The following is a 19,936-nucleotide window of genomic DNA, read 5'->3' as shown; positions in this document are numbered from 1 at the left end:
TCTACCTCCATCTCTACTCCCAATATTTCCCCCTTCTCTCTCTGCTCCTCCCTCCCTCCCTCCCTTGCCCTGTGTAGGGTGCTGTCTTTCGGTGTCCTGACTCTCTGTGGTAACTAAAGATCCAATGGCACTTATCGTAAGAGTAGGAGTGTTAACTCCAGTATCCTAGCCCTCATACCATCATGGCCCCCTAATCATCCTCAGCTTCCAATCTAACGTAGGCTAATGTGATTATCATGAGGTTGTAAGTAACAAGAACATTTCCCAGGACATAGACATATCTGATATTGGCAGAAAGCTTAAATTATTGTTAATCTAACTGCACTGTCCAATTTGTATTATCTTTTACCAGATATATTGTCTTGTTTTCTCCTACATTCCTTTAACATTTCCACAAACTTCCAAGTGGTTCGTTTCAAATGGTTGAAAGAATATGCATATCCTTGCTTCAGGGCCTTAGATACAGGCAGTTAGATTTTGTTATGTCATTTTAGGTGAAAATTGAAAAAAAAGGGGCCAATCCTTAAGCATTTGAACCAATCAGTTGTGTTGTGACAAGGAAGGGGTGGTATACAGAAGATAGCCCTATTTGGTAAAATACCAAGTCCATATTATGGCAAGAACAGCTCAAATAAGCAAAGAGAAACAACAGTGTATCATTACTTTAAGACATGAAGGTCAGTCAGTATGGAACATTTCAAGAACTTTGAAAGTTGCTTCAAGTGCAGTCGCAAAAACCATCAAACGCTATGATGAAACTGGCTCTCATGAGGACTGCCACAGGAAAGGAAGACCCAGAGTTACCTCTGCTCCAGAGGATAAATTCATTAGACTTAACTGCACCTCAGATTGCAGCTCAAATAAATTACAGACACATCTCAACATCAACTGTTCAGAGGAGACTGCGTGAATCAGGCCTTTATGGTCAAATTGCTGCAAAGAACCCACTACTAAAGGACAACAATAATAAGAATTGACTTGCTTGGGCCAAGAAACATGAGCAATGGACATTAATGGACATTAGACGGATATACATCTGTCTTTTGGTTTGATTGGTCCAAATGTGAGATTTATGGTTCCAATCGGCATGTCTTTGAGAACCACTGTGTCTTTGAGAGATGCAGAGTAGGTGAACGGATGATCTCCGCATGTGTGGTTCATACAGTGAAGCATGGAGGAGGTGGTGTGATGGTGTGGGAGTGATTTTCTGGTGACACTTTTGGTGATTTATTTAGAATTCAAAGTACACTTAACCAGCATGGCTACCACAGCATTCTGCAGCATTAAGCCATCCCATCTGGTTTGCGCTTAGTGGGACTATCATTTGTTTTTCCACAGGACAATGACCCGAAACAGTTTTATAAATACAAGAGATTGTGTGTGAGAGAAATTGTTAGTGGGAAAATGTTAGTTAAAGAATTCACCTTAAGCATTAAAGGTACACTATGCAGAAATTGCTCTGTAATTTCCTGGTTGCTAAAATTCTAATAATTTTCCTTTTTCAGTTTATGTGACAAAACAAGCAAGTAGAGTGTAGAGAATCATTTTACCATTTTAACCCCTGTGAAATATACTCTCCATAACCAGAAATATTGTATTTTCAGCTGAAAGTAAATGTAGCAAAAACTCAGTCCGGGAAGCATAGAAATAGTGTACATTGAACATATCTACTGCTTCTTAGACTTGCTATCAATGAGAATGACAGGTCTGTAACTTCCATTTCTATGTGAATTTCATCAGGTCACCCAAAAAGTTACATATTGCAGCTTTAAGTAAGCTGTGTAATTGAGGTCTTAAGAAATAACCAGAAAATAAATAACACCTCAACTCAAATGAGAAAGGTTAAAATGGTGAGTGCTTAGTTGGTAATTAACTTCAGCTCAATTGGTAATTATCTTCAGCTTAGTTTGGTAATTAACTTCAGCTTAGTTGGTAATCATCTTCAGCTTAGTTGGTAATTATCTTCAGCTTAGTTGGTAATTAACTTCAGCTTAGTTGGTAATTAACTTCAGCTTAGTTGGTAATTAACTTCAGTTGCACTTGATGACATATTCATGGGAGGAGAACAATGACAAGAGACAAATATGCATGCAGATATGTGTACACACACACACACACACACAGACTGGGAGGTCCCAGCGTAGTCCGGGTTAGGGAGTGTTTGGCTGGTAGGGAAATCCTTGTCTCATCGCGCACCAGCGACTCTTGTGGTGGACTGGGCGCAGAGCACGCTAACCAAGGTTGCCAGATGCACGGTGTTTCCTCTGACACATTGGTGCGGCTGGCTTCCGGGTTGGAGGGCGCTGTGTTAAGAAGCAGTGCGGCTTGGTTGGGTTGTGTATCGGAGGACGCGTGTTAGGGTGCAGCTCTCAGCCTTTCAATCTCTCCCGAGCACGTACGACAATTTTTTGGCAAAGACTCCAGTCACCCAAGTCATATACCTTTCTCTCTGCTATCGCACAGCAAGCGATCTAGGTCCAAAAGGCTCCTTAACAGCTTCTACCCCAAGGCATGAGACTGTTGAACAAATAATCAAATGGCCACCCAGACTATTTACATTGTCCCCACTGCCCTGTCACTTTGTTTTTACATTGCTGCTATTCACTGTTTATTATCTATGCATAGTCACTTTACCCAAAGCTACATGTACAAATTACTTCAATTAACCTGTACCCCCGCACATTGACTCGGTACCGGTACCCCCTGTACATAGCCTCATTATTGTTAGATTAGTATTTTTTCTTACTTTAGTTAATTTGGTACATATTTTCTTAACTCTATTTTCTTAAAACGGCGTTGTTGGTTAAGGGCTCATAAGTAACCATTTCACGATAAGGTCTACAACTCTTGTATTCGCTGCATTAGACAAATACAATTCAATTTGATCTTTACTTTTACTCAAGTATGACAACTGAGTACTTTTTCCACCACTGCTGGTAATTGTGTGTTTTGGTTAGGATGTGGTGCCTACCACAATGGGAGGAGCTGTAGGAGAGGCCTCGGTGTGTGGTGTTTGGCTGAGTCAGGCTTCGTGGGCCAAGGAGCGGAGAGAGCGATGGGGTTTAGGCCCAGCCGGTCCCAGGTGCAGCCTATTAAAGGATCCAGCTGAACCCCAGGTGCAGCCTATTAAAGGATCCTGCTGGACCCCAGGTGCAGCCTATTAAAGGATCCTGCTGGACCCCAGGTGCAGGCTATTAAAGGATCCTGCTGGACCCCAGGTGCAGCCTATTAAAGGATACATTTGAACCCCAGGTGCAGCCTCCCCATAAATTAGCTTTACAATGTAAAATCATGGCCCCCTGTCGCAACCATGACATCAATTAAGTGTCACATAATTCCCTCCCTGTTCTCTTAACTGGTCGCACATGGACCAGCTTAGCAAAGTTAGTGTCAAACAGTTGCCTGTTGAGTCATGTTTGGGAGGTACAATCGTGTTTTTTATTTAGCGGTTTCCCAGGCCCTTACAGTATGTGCCATCTTTGGTTAAACAAATATTTGTTTTCATTTGGAGTGAATATCATCTACCTGCTGTTTTAGTTAACATCCTGAATAAGATGCATGAACCAATCAAATCTCAGGCCGGTATTTATTAATTTGCAAATATGGGAGTTTCCGGGTAGTGCTTTCAGAATTGCATTTGATTTTTACAGCAGCACTTCTCACAAGGAGGAAGATGATACATTTAAAAGTTGTTTATGTTGTTGCGTGCGCTGGGTGAATTCTCAGCCAGGTTTGCCATAAGAACTGAGTGGACCATGCCACCGCACTGCCAGTTTCTAAAACTGTTTTACTGCAAATAAATAAAAGATAGTGTCAGTAGAAACTAATAGGGAACACATATTATTTGATTTATTTAATTTGATAGTTATTTCTTATCAGTATCTGTCACACTCTGACCATAGTTTGCTTTGTATGTTTCTATGTTTTGTTTGGTCAGGGTGTGATCTGAGTGGGCATTCTATGTTGGATGTCTAGTTTGTCTGTTTCTGTGTTTGGCCTGATATGGTTCTCAATCAGAGGCAGGTGTTAGTCATTGTCTCTGATTGGGAGCCATATTTAGGTAGCCTGTTTTGTCATTGTGGGTGTCTATGTCTAGTTGCATGTTAGAACTATGTTTCATTAGCAGTCACGGTCATTTGTTAGCTTGTTCAGTTTCATTCAATAAAAGAATGCATTCATACCACGCTGTGCTTTGGTCTGCTTCATACGACAAACGTGAAAGTATCAAACACAACGTCGGGTACCGCCAGCCATTGTGCTGTCCTGTGGGTGTCTTAAAGTGGTGTATTCCCTAGTTGCCATAGATATTACCATTATTCATCATTGGAAAGGAAAGGGGAAACCTTGTCAGTTGTACAACTGAATGCATTCAACTGAAATGTGTCTTCCGTATTTAAGCCAAGCCCTCTAAATCCGAGAGGGGCGGGGGGCTGCCTTAATTGGAAATAAACGGCGCCGGGGGAACAGTGAGTTAACTGCCTTGCTCAGGGGCAGAACAACAGATTTTTACCTTGGCAGTTAACCCACTGGCCAGCAACCTTTCGGTTACTGGCCCAATGCTCTAACCACTAGGCTATCTGCTGCCCCATTGGACAAACCTTTGAGTTTGAATGGAGCTGTGGATTTTCAAAGAGTCCCAGAGAGACAGAAACTATTTCCGGAAGCCATGGCATCTAAATGTAGAACCATCATGATGTTCTTGGGAGCAGGCAAATTGTAACAGGATCTTTCAACGACACACAAACATGTAACCTGGGTGTCTGATTGTCAATCAGTATTTTGTTCTTGTTGCTTTTTCATGGTATGCACACACTCTCACACCCTTACTCTTACAATAAGTACCATTCCATACACACCTTTTCCAGATCATTGCCATTTAGTTATTTACCAGTCTAGACTGTATGAACACAGGAAATGCTAATCACAGCTTAAACATGTCGTCAAAGCTAAAACAATAGGTGTGTATAAGGGATAAGGATCAAGACAAGTTCCTGCATTAGCTTTTTGTTGGAGGAGTTGTGTTTAGACATGGTCAGTCTGAACTGTAGAACATACATATTATAATGGTGAGATCGCTTCCAATTGAGAAATAGACACCCATCTAGACTACACTAAATACACCTGACTGCCTCGACAAGTGAGGCGAAATGAATGCAATCATGTGTAGCATATAGCCTGCAGCTCAACACAAGCAAATAAAATGTAACATTTCTCACACTTGGTAAATTCAAAGAGTAATTAGTGTGCGTAAAGTAAGCAAATATTGAGGGGTATCATCAACCGCCATGCCTCTTTCACACCCAAGGCCAACCTTACATGAATGAGGTGCATGCTGGTACTGGATGACTAAATGACTACTGTGCACAACGTGGACACGAATACAAAGAGTTAGGTGGGTGATGTAATGATCGTAATCTTGATTATATCCGCTGTTGATGTACGTGTGATTGATTTTGTGAGGGATTTATCTCCTCAATCTATGAATGGATTATCAGCATGGAGTGTTTACATTGAAATGTGTGTACACATAACAAAGTATGGGCTTATTTTCACAGTTTACAAATGGTAATGTGGAAATAAACGTGGCGATGTGAACGAGGTCAAAATATGAATCTATATTCAAAGCCTTTAATACTGCTTCGCCGATGCAGACTGCAGATGATCTCTGCGGGTTTATAATGTAAGGGATGCACAAGTCCGTCATAACTGGCAACACTTTTCAATTGATAACGTATGTTTTGACAGTGTGTTTAAACCGTATGGGATCAAATTCTGCATGGCCCCTGATTTAGACCAAGCAGATATTAGACATATTTTGCTGTATGTAAAGAATCGGCACCACTGTATTCTGTAAGGCCTAGGATTTACACCTTCACCTCAAACCTCATCATCTGCAGTAATAATATATTATCTTGAAGTACACATGTGCCTAGTTATATCTGCTGCCTAACAGTAAGTAAAACCATAAAACCATACACTCAGAAATGAGTACTTCCCAAACCCTGACTGTTAGTAAAACCATATGGAAGTGGAGATACATAGATATTTGTAGCTTTACAGTTTGTAAAGTTATTACTTCGCATGGTATCAAAGCAACTAAGGACACCACTAACCGCTAACAAAAGAGTATTTAATTATACTGAATGTTTTTCTACGGCAAACTTTTTCCAGGATATTTTAAGGTGATTAACGTTTTGCTTGTACTTGCTTGTAGTTGCGAAATACTATCATTGCTTTGGCGTTCTGTCTAACAAAAGCCTAACATGATCAAACTGTCGTCAGTTTCGTCCCTTTCCATTACAACCTTGAATAAATGAACAATAAATAAACAACCAAACATCAAGTCAACAACAGTCATGAATGTGGTTAATGAACCATCAGCTGTTGCATAGTACGATGAGTATACCAAACATTAAGAACACCTTACTAATATTAATTTTGCACCTATTTTGCCTTCAGAACAGCTTCAATTCGTTGGGGAATTGACTCTACAAGGTGTCGAAAGCGTTCCATAGGGATGCTGGCCCATGTTGACTCCAGTGCTTTCCACAGTTGTGTCAAATTGGCTGTATGTCCTTTGGGTGGTGGACCATTCTTGATACACACGGGAAACTGTTCAGTGTGAAAAACCCAGAAACATTTGTCTTGCCCATTCACCCTCTGAATGGCACTTATACACAATCCATGTGTCCTTTTTCTCGAGGTTTAAAAATCAGTATTTAACCTGTCTCCTACGCTGATTGAAGTGGATTTAACAAGTGACATCAATAAGGGATCATATCTTTCACCTGGATTCACCTGGTCAGTTTATGTCATGGAAAGAGCAGGTGTTCTTAATGTTTTGAAACACTCAGTAGTTTGGTATTTGGTATTTTATTAGGATTAGGATTGCGATATAGGCCAGTATATTGTAGCAAAGTAGTTGACATTGAGAAACGCCAGTATATTGTAGCAATCAGCAAGGCAGTGCAGCTGTCTACAAAGAGAGCAGCTTTTCCACGTGACCTCTGTTACGCATACTTCACACACACACACCTGAAACCGCTTAGCCTTATCAGGGGGATGACTACTGACGGCTCCTCCATGTACACACACACACACACACACACACACACACACACACACACACACACACACACACACACACACACACACACACACACACACACACACACACACACACACACACACACACACACACACACACACACACACACACACACACACACAGTGGAAGGGCCATGAAGTCTTTCTCCCCCTCCTCTCAGCAATCCATCTTTGCTCGGTAAACAGCCCTTTTCACAGAGTGAGGAATGGTGTAAGAAGGTGTTAATCATGAGATCTCTACCCCTCAGGCATCTTGTTAACACCAGGTCTTCGACTACCTCCTTATCATGGTCATTCGTCCCTTCACTGGTAGTGGTTATGGTTGGGATGTGGTGGATGGACTGGACACATACTGTACAGCTGTAGTTCGCCAACTGACTACCGTGGGACAGGGGCACTACTTAGACCGGACACACAGAATGCAGTCGAAGTGGAAGATGTATCTGTCCTTTCATCTGTGGGTGTTGGCGTTCTGCCTAAACCATATGTCTTCTGGAGTCAGCCACTTTATCTGCAAATCAATCACATTTCTTAATGTAGCAGCATTTTAGAAAGATCTGGGCCTGGACCCCAGGTGGATTGTGTGAATACACTGGGTATTCCAATTGGACATAGTGAATCCATTTGTCTTGAAAGCATTAGCTGCACAATTGTAGGCTGAAATTGAAATTGGCCACAGCGAATTGTATTTTATTTGCAATGACTGCTGTTGAGTCCGATAGGCTCTCAGTTAAAATGAACCAAGCAGTGAAAATGACAGATCTCACTTAAAAACAAAAGACAATAAATGTTGGGGTAAACTCATTGTCAGACAATTCTGCTCTAAGGACGCATCAGCAAAACTTTCACATGGGAGCATGACATGAATGTGACGATTGTGCAAATTCTTCAGGATAACAACGGAATACATTAAACACCTGTAGACTACATGCAGAATGAGGTTGTTCCTTTTACAACTCAATTGTCTTCTCAGAATGTTCCATCTTTTGGTCAATGTTTTCTCTGTAGTCCCAGTCCTTCGCTAAGTAATTCAAATGTACTGTTCAGGGATGAAAAAAACCTGAGGCAATGTGACATAAATCCGACTGATCCTCTGATACAACTAACCCCCCTCAACCTTTATTGAAAGTTTGACATCAAAGTAGTGCCTCTGGTTGGTGATTCATATGCTGTCATGATACGATAGACACTCATGGAACTCATTCTGGCTGGCTTTTTGAAGAGGTATAGGCACTATGGTTACTCACACATGAAAGAGCCAGAGCACGTGTGTCACCCCTGAGAATGGAGCCACTCGTTAAGGTAGACACTGTTACTCGGACATAACTTCAACCGTATTGGTTTTACTCTTTGTATGAAGACAAGTGTCTCTGAGACTGCTGGACTGCACTATGGCCGCTCATTGTTTGAGTTGGTCTGCTTTCACTTTAGCAAATGCAATCAGTCAATGTGGTAGCTGAATCTCAAAAAAAATTCCTGACTGATTAACAGAAGCTTTTTGGAAATATAGAACATAGTTTCTTTGATAATGGTTTGACGTGCAATTCATACAGCGTCTCGTTCCATCTAGTTGATTTGAAATAAAACTTCTTTTTTTTATGGATTGTCCACATAATCAAACAAAAGTATGTGTGTTTGAGGCCTGGATGCAGCACTTATTCCACACGGACCAGAGCCTCTGTGTTTGTGCTCCGTGTTACAATGCAGTACATGCTCTCACGTATGAATCATTACTTTGGGTGTTTAGAGTCAAGTCTCAGTGCTGATGGGTGGAAGAAGTCTCTCTCTCACACACACACACACACACACACAGACACACACACACGCACACACACACACACACACACACACACACACACACACACACACACACACACACACACACACACACACACACACACACACACACACACACACACACACACACACAGCATTTGCCTGGTCTGACGTGTAGATGAGGAGCTGGGGTGTGTTTTGGGTTACGCACTCTACACTCTTCTGAGTCATAGGTCATAACCCCTGGGAGGAGGTAGAAGGGAGTGCTTCTTTTGTCTAACGTTTGTCTTGGATGCACCAGGCTGTAGTCCAGCCGTCAGACACTAGCAGGACAGCTGGTGGAGACTGACCAGCGCAGTTCCTGGAGAAAAGAGTGAGAACCGGCTTTAAATGTTCAGGGCGGATAGTTTGTCACCTCCCCTGTGTGTGGTGGAGGTCCTCCAAGAAGTTGTTACAGTAGACTTTTCCTCTGTGAAACAGAATCCCTTCGTTTATTTCAGAGTGCACATTTAATTAGTATGACACAATGACAGGGTGCCGAGGACGGAGCCAAGTGGCGCGCCCATACATGGATTCCGGACATACCAGTGGTGTCGGGCGATAATATTTGACGGACCCTGGAAAATCCTGGAGGCTAAGCTGTCAGTTTAGACACCACAAACAGGTTTCCAACCAACTAAGGAACAGAGGAACTCCCATTGGATCAGATTCTTTCCTGAGTGGTTTTCCCAAATCAATGTTATACCAGCTAATGAGGCCCAGACTTTTACAATGTATATAACAAATAACAAAATACCAAGCCCATTTACTAAAGGTCCTACGATCAACAACATAATAATGTCAATCTTAAGGAAAATAACTCATTGGAATTGCTGGACCCTTTTCTTCTCATGAATTTGTAGGGTGAGAAACAAGACAAACTCTCTCCCACTTTCCCAGGCCTGTGAACCATGTGGACAGACAGACAAACACTGTGTTCGTACCGACAGACTGAGAGCACGTGTGAAAATGACACTTCCCCCTGAGCAGCCATCACATAGCAAGTCTCTCAAAGCCTGCGCCAAGATCAATTTCCATCAAAGGTCCAGTGGGACCAGTATCCCGCCATTTCTTGGAGACGAGTCAAGTCTTCCTTGAAGTGAAGGGAGCCAGGCTGTAAATGTATTATCTATAACAGAAGACATTACAGAGTTTTGTCATGTTTGTGCAGAAGTTCTCAAGGTCTTGTCACCATGGGCGAAATACAAAATGAAGCTTTCGTTGTCTTGCGATCCAAAATACACAAATTTAATTATTTCAACCCCTGACATCCATGTACTGTGACTACCTCCCTGGCATTTATAAACGTTTCATATTAAATTGAGGCCCACAGTTCCTTTGGAGGGGATGTAAGACCACAATTATTAGCTGACTCAGTGAATTATTTTTTAATGGCTATCAGACTTTCACCAGACTTTAACGACGCGAGGTATGACACTGTCAGTAAAGGTTTTTTTCGGGTGTGTGTACCGTTAGTGCAGTCAAGCATAACCAACCGGACCCCCTCCTATAATGCTCTGTGAATTACTTATAATCAAAACATATCTGTCAATAAAGTTATTGGTGTAAGGCACCTTTCACACACTAAAACATGTAACTTCAAGTATTACATCAGTCAAAGAGATTGGAAGCGTACAAATAGCCCCCTGGCTTTATATCCTACAGACTTCACCTGGGCATGGTGTTAGACAAGCAGGTCTATCCCAGTCTTTCACACCTCTTCAACCTGATTGAGAGAGCAAGAGACAGAGGGAGGGAGAGAGAGAGAGAGAGAGAGGGAGGCAGAGAGAGCGCAATAAAGTTGAAAGCCCCTTAAATTGAAAAATTGAAATTGAAATTGAAAATTTCGAGAAACACCCATTATAATGATGACATCTTACACTGGCCCTCCATGGCCTCGAACCCTGGGAGTAGGCGGCTTCACTTCCCCTCGCAGCATGCACATCCCTGTCTTTTCCCATCATGATGTCATCACAATGTCACCCGCCAGGAGCCTGCTCCTTTCAGCTTTCAGGAGGTCAGCAGGCAAACAATTGAAAAGAAAAACAGCATGGAGAGAGAGAGAGAGAGAGAGAGAGAGAGAGAGAGAGAGAGAGAGAGAGAGAGAGAGACTGAAAACACAAACAGACAGTGCAGGAAGGGAGAAAGAAAGTGGGTTATTTCCTCTAGAGTTTGTTTAAGAGAATAGGACACTCCTCTGGATGCTTTGATATGCCCGGGACTTTCTTGTTGGGGGTTTGATGAGAGTCCATCTCATGTCTCTCTTTGGTAGGATGCTGTTGGGGTTTTGATGAGAGTCCAGCCCATGTCTCTCTTTGGTCAGGTTCTGTTGGGGTTTTGATGATAGTCCAGCCCATATCTCACATTGGTCGGGTTTTGTGGACTTTAAGATTACATATACAGTTTGAGTTGCTATAAGGGGATGTCCTGAAAATGAAAGCAAAGGGAATATTGGATTTCGGCCTGCCGTATTCAGATTAAAGACAACTGCAAATTTCAACTGGCCCTTCCTTTTCTCAACCTAAAGAACTACTGTTTTCTTTAAAGTTGTATTGCGTGGATATTACGAATTATCATGTTAAACATTTATCTAAAGTGATAATTTTGTATGCCGATTTCATTTTTTAAAATCTTATATTTCGAATGTAATTGGAAAAGTATGTTTCCGCAACTATGACTATTGAATAGAATGGCTCATTCAATTTTTCCTCTGTTAAATTGATAGGCTCATATCATGTACTATATAGCTTGGAGTTACATGACTTGCAACAATTTAACGGTTGGTACCCAAATGTACGCCATTGTCTGCCCAGACTGTATTATATGGAATCACAGGATGTTTAAGGCTGTCTTATGTTGTTGCAAGTCAAAGGCATTAAATATCCTTCAGTAAATGTTCTTTGCTCCCATAAGACAAGTGAATATACTCCTGCGTGACTGCACAGGGGAGATAACTTAGGGGCTTGGACATCAGATCCAGGAAATATATGGTACCCTTTGACCTGGCATACCTAGCAGAAGTTTAACTCTGGATATAACAACGGGCTGAGGCCAATTCTGGATGAGACCTGCCTTTACAAGGCTTTACAAGGCTTCCACCAGCACCCTCTATATCCCATTTGATACATAGTGTTTTGCAAGTCTACCCATGTTTGCTCTTGATTTAAGACCCAAGGCTTGTTTGAAGCCAAGAGACACGAATGGGATACAGAGAGAGGTCCCACAATTCAGCCAAGAAAAAAAGCAGACAGTGAGGTTGTACTCCAATGCCTGCAAATGTATGAGAAAATTGGTACTGAACCTGGCAGTGAGCCTCATTTACACAGGTATAGTGTGTACCTAACTACCAAACTCAAAGTTAGGTTAAGACAAAATCAGTCTTGCCCTGACTACAACACCTGGGCTAGCATTCTTCAAAAACGTACAAGAAGAGAGTGTACAATCAGGATATTAAATCTGAGCCCTAGATCAGAGAGATGCTGTGGTAGGAGACACAGATATAAACTGGACAAAAGAGAGACAAAGCTGTTTTGAAACTAGCATGACTAGCATGGCTTATGTAGATTCCAGTGGTCAAATGACAGCATTGTGTTTCTGAGAATTTACATAAACTTTGTCAGGCTACAATCTGTATGATGAATCCAAATATGTGTTCAACAATTACATTTTACGAAATTGTTGTTCTAAGTTGTTGTGATAGTCTTTTTGAAGATCCTACATCTCTGATCTTACTCCCGAAAAGAACTTAATGTTCAGTACAGTATGTTCGCTGTGGAAACTCACAGGTATTAGTCAGATTACATCACATGTTTGTAATTGGAGCTAAGTACCTTGCTGCACAAGGTTCTCAGACTATCGATAGAAGCATCATTATCGCCTGTTTATGAGCCCATCTTACCTTGGGATAATGAGAGTTCCTAATCACTCCCAACATCACACGATTAACTGGAATACAACCAACTAATCTGGAGAGAGAAAGTAATGAAAACCCAAATTAGGAAGGGTTTTAATGAGAATAGTAAATGTAGGCTAACTTGGAAACTGCATGTGTGTTGGAGGGTTTGAATTAAGAAACCCTTCTCACCTTAAACCAGAAGTTTACGTTGAGAAATGCAGAGTCGGCGCAATCAGATTGTCTCCCTCTCCCCCACCTTACCACAAACCACATGCTGCAAGCCTTCAGAAAACACCTGTCCCCTCACCATTCAGCCAACCGAACATTGAGCAATCGCACAAAACCCCATTATGTTGGAGCCAGAGTAATTTACAAGCTGGATCAGATATACCTAGAGCCTCGGCTCTAATCTCTGCCCAGAATCACTCAGGCATTCAAACCCTCATTGCCCCTATTCTTGTCAGCTGCTAAAATAAAATAATGTATATAGTGTTTCACCATTGAGTCTATTCCCAGCTAGAACATTTAGTTCCTTGGAAGTTGTGGAACTGTATGTTTTTGTTTGAAGAAGTAACATTTTGCCTTTCCTGGGAACGTTTATCTTTAGGTTGCAGGGAGATTCTAGGAGCATTTTACTGGAAGGTTTTATTAACCCTGAGAACAGAAATTACAGGTTATTTGGAGGTTTTACTAACTCTGAGAACAGAAATGACAGGTTATTTGGAGGTTTTATTAGCCCTGAGAACAGAAATTACAGGTTATTTGGAGGTTTTATTAGCCCTGAGAACAGAAATTACAGGTTATTTGGAGGTTTTATTAGCCCTGAGAACAGAAATGACAGGTTATTTGGAGGTTTTATTAACCCTGAGAACAGAAATGACAGGTTATTTGGAGGTTTTATTAGCCCTGAGAACAGAAATGACAGGTTATTTGGAGGTTTTATTAACCCTGAGAACGGAAATTACAGGTTATTTGGAGGTTTTATTAACCCTGAGAACGGAAATTACAGGTTATTTGGAGGTTTTATTAACTCTGAGAACAGAAATTACAGGTTATTTGGAGGTTTTATTAACCCTGAGAACAGAAATGACAGGTTATTTGGAGGTTTTTGAATAACCTCCTTAAAACTTTCACAGGATGTTTCCAATAAGACTTTTAATAACACTGCTAGCTTATTTTCGGTTAACTTTTTGAACTCCAAGCACAGATAGAAATAAATTCATGCGAACACATATTATTATTATTTTTACTGTGACATGGCTTCATTGAGATTTTAAGTAGTCCACTGCTCCACCAGGATGTAGCAAGCAGTCCATGTTTTTACGCATACTAATATGTACTGTACATGTAGGTAGAGTTAAAGTGACACACAAATAAACACAATTCTAAAAGTAAAAGAATGGAATTAAGAAAAATATAAATATTATGACGAGCAATGTAGGCATTGCATTGACTAGAATACTGTAGAATACAGTATACAGTATATACATATGAAATTACTAAAACACTATGTAAGCATTATTAAAGTGACCTGTGTTCCATTATTAAAGTGGTCAGTGATTCCATGTCTATGTATATAGGGCAGCAGCCTCTACGGTGCAGGGTTGAGTAACTGAGTGGTAGACAGCGAGTGACAGTGACTAAGTTCAGGGCAGGGTACTTGGTGGAGGCCAGCTAGTGATGGCTATTTAACAGTCTGATGGCCTTGAGATGGAAGCTGTTTTTCAGTCTCTCTGTCCCAGCTTTGATGTACCTGTACTGACCTTACCTTCTGGTTGATGTCCTTGATGATCTTTTTAGCCTTCCTGTGACATCGGGTGCTGTAGGTATCCTGGAGTGCAGGCAGTGTGCCCCCAGAGATACTTTGGGAAGACGACACCACCTCCCTGTAGTTGCAAGCGGTGCAGTTGCCATACCAGGTGGTGATACAATCCGACAGGATCCTCTCAATAGTGCATCTGTAAAAGTTTGTGAGGGTCTTAGGTCCTTCGTTTTGTTGACATTGAGGGAAAGGTTATTTTCCAGGTAATACTCCACCAGGACCCTCACCTCCTCCCTATAGGATGTCTCGTCATGGTTGGTAATCAGGACTACTACTATTGTGTCTTCTGCAAAGTTGATGATTAAGTTGGAGGCGTGCATGGCCACGCAGTCATGGGTGAACAGGGACTACAGGAATGGGATGAGCATGCACCCTTGTGGGGTGCCTTTGTGGAGGTGTTGTTTCCTACCGTCATAACCTGGTGGGCGGCCTATCAGGAAGTCCAGGACCCAGTTGGACAGGCTGGGATTCAGACCTAGAGCCACAAGCTTAATGATGAGCTTTGAGGGTACTTTGGTGTTGAAGGCTGAGCTCTAGTCAATGAACAGTATTCTTACATAGGTATTCCTCTTGTCGAGATGGGATAGGGCAGTATGCAGTGCGATGGCGATTGCATCATCTGTGGATCTATTGGGGCGGTATGCAAATTTAAGTGGATCTAGGCTGTCAAGTAAGGTGGATACGATATGATCCTTAACTAGCCTCTCGAAGCACTTCATGATGACAGAAGTGAGTGCTACGGGACGATAGTAATTTTGTTCAGTTACCTTTGATTTCTAGGCTACAGGAAGAATGGTGGACATCTTGAAGCAAGTGGGGACATATTAAATATGTCCGTAAACACTTCAGCCAGCTAGCCTGTGCATGCTCTGAGGACACGGCTAGGGATGCCATGTGGGCCGGCAGCCTTGCGAGGGTTAACACGCTTAAATGTCCTATTCGAATCCTCGGGAGCGGGCCACGTTGGTGGAACTGTGTTACTGTATTCTCAAAGCGGGTGAAGAAGGGGTTTATCTGGTTTTCCCTTTATAAATCCGTGATTGTCTGGAGTCCCTGCCACATACGTCTCATATCTGAGCCGTTGAATTGCGAATCCACTTTGTCTCTATTCAACCAAATTCCCAGTCACTTTATCGTGGTTAAATGTGATAGTTTGCACTTTCAGTTTCGTGCAACTGCTGACATCTATCCACAGTTTTTGTTTTGGGTTGGTTTTAATAGTCACAGTGGAAACAACATCACCTATATACTTCCTGATGAACTCAGTCACCGTGTCAGAGTATACATCAATGTTATTCTCAGTGACAACCTGGGAACATATCCCAGTCTGCCTGATCAAAACAATCTTGAACCATAGATTCCGATTGGTCAGACCAGCATTGAATAGACCTCGTTTGAGTTTGCCTATAGGAAGGGAGGAGCAGAAGGGAGTCGTGATCTGATTTGCAGAAAGGAGGGTGGGGGAGGGCCTTGTAGGCATCCCGTAAGGGAGAGTAACAGTGCTCGAGATTTTTTGAAGTACGAGTACTATATGCAATGTTTTGATAGAACTTCCGTAGCTTTTTCATCAAATGTGCATTTATTGTTGTCCCCAGCTACAATAAATACGGCCTCAGGATATGTAGTTTCCAGTTTTCACAAAGTCCAGTGTAGTTCTTTGAGGGCCGTAGTGGTATCGGCTTGAGGGGGGATATACACAGCTATAACCCAAGAGAATAAGACTATAACCCCATTCAATAAGACTGAATACAGACCAGGCCTCACACAAAATGTAGAAATAGTAGCCTACTTTGACAACAATTCAGTGAATGCAACAAGTATTAGAAAAATACAAATAAAGAGAGATACAAAACACAACAACCGTTCAGAGACAATAAAATATTTGTAGTACAAATTAATATTTCACACTGTCACTTAGTGTTTTCGTTTAGCCAACAACATGTCATGGAACTTCTGGAAGCATGGCCCCATCCTGCAAAGTGGCACAAATCTCCCACTCTTTGCCCTGCGTCCACTCCGAATGCAAACCACATACCCTCTCTTGTGCCCTTCAAACTACCCTTGCTTCCATATGAGTTACAACTCGGTCCACACGCCCTGGTGCCACACTCCTGGCTCCTCTCTTCCTGTCACTGTAGCCATGTCACAAAGTGAAAGCACAAGCTGCATTTTGAATGCCTTTAGGGACCAGTGTCTGGGGATTCTGGGAAAGGGCCTTTGCAGAGTCCCCCACACAATGTCCACAATATTGAGCATACCCCAAAACACATACTTCCACCATTTTCTGCCTGTGTGTTAAACATTGTAATAGCTCCTCAGTTGGTCAAGCTGGTCAACCTTCACTCTCCTCTTCCTCTCTCTCTCCCTCCACTCTCCTCTACTTTATTGTCTTCCTCCTCTTTCCCTCTCCTCTACCTCATCTTCAGTCTCTCCCTCCACTCTCCTCTTGCTCCCCTCCTTCCTCTTCGATCGCATCTCTATCCCTCCAATTGTCTCTGACTCCTCTTCCTCCCTGCCTTTTGCTGCTGAGCCCTGACTTTCCACATCACTTCCCTCCAATCATCCCTGACTCCTCTCCCTCCTGCCTTTTGCTGCTGAGCCCTGACTTTCCACATCACTTCCCTCCAATCATCCCTGACTCCTCTTCCTCCCTGCCTTTTGCTGCTGAGCCCTGACTCTCCACATCACTTCCCTCACTTCACTGACCAAGAGGAACAGAGTAACAGAGGAAGCGGAGCAACAAATAGGATACAATTGTGGTCAGGAACATAATCTCTCTCTCTCACACTGTCCCTCCCTTCCTTCCTCTTTCTTTTTTTCAACCAATCACATACTTTTTTCCTAATAACTGGTTTCCATAATAAATTGTGTGATACAGTTACACGCCTCCCATTCCAGACACACATGCTCTCTCTCCTCCAATCAACTCTTGATTTCTTGCCTGACAGACTAACTACAGAGTTTTCAAATGTTAGCTGATTAGTTACAAAGCTGGAACAGTTTTCAAATAGAAACAAAACAAGCAACTATGTAAACAAATATCCAATTTAATATCAAATGAGCTCCACTGCACAGGCATCTACCCTAACACGACAGCTTAGCTGTCAAATAATAGGAATACGAGGCAATGTATAGCCAATGAATATCTGCACCTAGCAAACACAAAAAACCATAACCTAAGCCCAACAGCTAAACACAAATGACTCTAACCTTCCTTTTGGTGGCTAGTTAGCTGGTTGTATGTATGGCTACCTACTGAAAGTGACAGCTGAGGTTGACGCTTCGTGAGCGCAGCCCAAATTTCCTGCTACACACAACTTTTTTAATTAGTTAGCTAGCTAGCTACATCAAGCAGCTTGGGTCATATGCATATGAATTGCATCAGTAGAAACAAGACTAAACAACCACCTAGTTAGCTGACTATATACAGCTATACCCTGGAACTATTTCCATGAAACAGAGAGCTATCATTCGAGCTCTACCGCTGTTGTGCTTACCTATACCATCCAAGTTATCATGACATGACAAGACTTGCTAATCTGAGAGCTATTTCCCAAATTCCACAGCATCAAACATCGACAACACCAAACGTATATTTGCTGTTCACTTATTTCACCTACCTCAACATCATCACTACCTCGACCTGTCCAAATCCGTATCACCTACCAACATAGCCTATTTTACAGTGAAAAGTCGTGTCCACCTTGGCGTCGTCATTTTGAGTAATGAAGTAAAAAAAATTTTTTTTAAAAGACAAATGACAGCATACCCTGTTTCTGGTTTCTGGTTGATGGCAACAGCCACATGAATGCGACAACAGGTTGTTACCAAGTACATTTTGCGATATTGTCACAGATATTTATTGTTAGAAAAACAAGGCTGTTCTCTGACACTATTGTCATTTAAAGAAAGGCTGTCGACCGCCGTTATGTAGCCCCAGCTCTGAATTAGTAACTGTTCATTTAGTCAATAGCTTAGAAATCAAGGGTTCACCTTAGGGTCGAACCCTTGGGGCCCCCTATGAATTTCACATTTCTCAGTTTAATTGCGAGCCCCTGCCCTATTGTTTTTGCGAGCCTCTGCCATATTTGTCTTCCATGTTGATCTTTCTTGTCAGAAGGCACAGTGTTTTTCGTTTGACTGCTGTGTTGAGTGATTTGGATTATGAAACTGACTGGGCCATGATGAAAGTTTGACCGTCGTTCCAGGTATGATCAGCATGTGGCTCTAGTCTACGTGGCTCCGGAGAATTCCTGGCCCATTGAGTGTTCTCTTGACCCATCCAACTGAGTTCTCACTAGCATTCTGGAGATATGAGTTTCCTTGGATGTGCTCATGAAGTGTACTGTACAGTATATGCATAAATCATGGGACCATTCAGCCCAAACAATTCCTTTCGCTCAGACGCCGGGACCTCCAGCACGTTTGACTTTAATGGTTCAGCTGCAATTCTCCCACAGCTGGCAGGGACAATGGCTGAATATGACCCTCTATGGGGCGTGTAGACAGGTGGATGTTGGGTAAATGAAAAGGGAACATCTCTCCATTGCTGCTCTCATGCATGGAACCAGTGAACTTTAAAGCAGTGCTCTGTTTGAATTCCACATCTTCCTGTTAAAACTGAGTGTTTGTCATTAATATTGATATCAGCATTCAAAAGTGACATACGACTATAAAACTAACATGTATCTAGGCCAAAGGCTCTGTTGAAAGGGTGTGGTGTAGAGTTTGAAATGCTAGTATGCTAGAAGAATGTGGTGTTAGTGTGTTTGGTATGGAAGGGGACACTGGGTGCCTCGGTATGTAGAACCATTGGGTTATTGTTTGCACACAGGCTGATCATCATGTCAGTGCATCAGCTCAGTCTATTTATTTCTCTATCCCCCATCCTTTCCTATCTCCCTTCCTCACCAGAGGAGCTAAGTTCTGAACTTGTCTTGGAATGGAAACGCTTGGGCTTGCCTGGAGTTGCTGGAGATCAGAGGACAGCAGCAGCAGAGACCTATAGGAGAGTCCCAGTCCGGGGAGAGGAGAACTGACACTTGGATGGCTTTCTCCCTCCGTTCTCCTCCAAGCTAAGCATGGGTTAGAGAAGGCAGCAGCACATACTAGAGCAGTGAAAACAGATGACAGATCTTCCCACCGCCTTCCAACCGCTCGCCTCACCCAGTACTCGCACATTTCTGATCCCGAATCCCATGGACTGGAATAAGCTGGCTTCTCACAGGCTCCTTAAAATACAGTGTTCACATTTTTTGCTCCACTCCTCGGATCACTTTGCTTTTCCTGTGTCATAA

Source organism: Oncorhynchus kisutch, linkage group LG2 (genome assembly GCF_002021735.2).
Source record: "Oncorhynchus kisutch isolate 150728-3 linkage group LG2, Okis_V2, whole genome shotgun sequence".
Classification (NCBI taxonomy): Eukaryota; Metazoa; Chordata; class Actinopteri; order Salmoniformes; family Salmonidae; genus Oncorhynchus; species Oncorhynchus kisutch.
Note: the sequence above shows the minus strand (reverse complement) of the source record.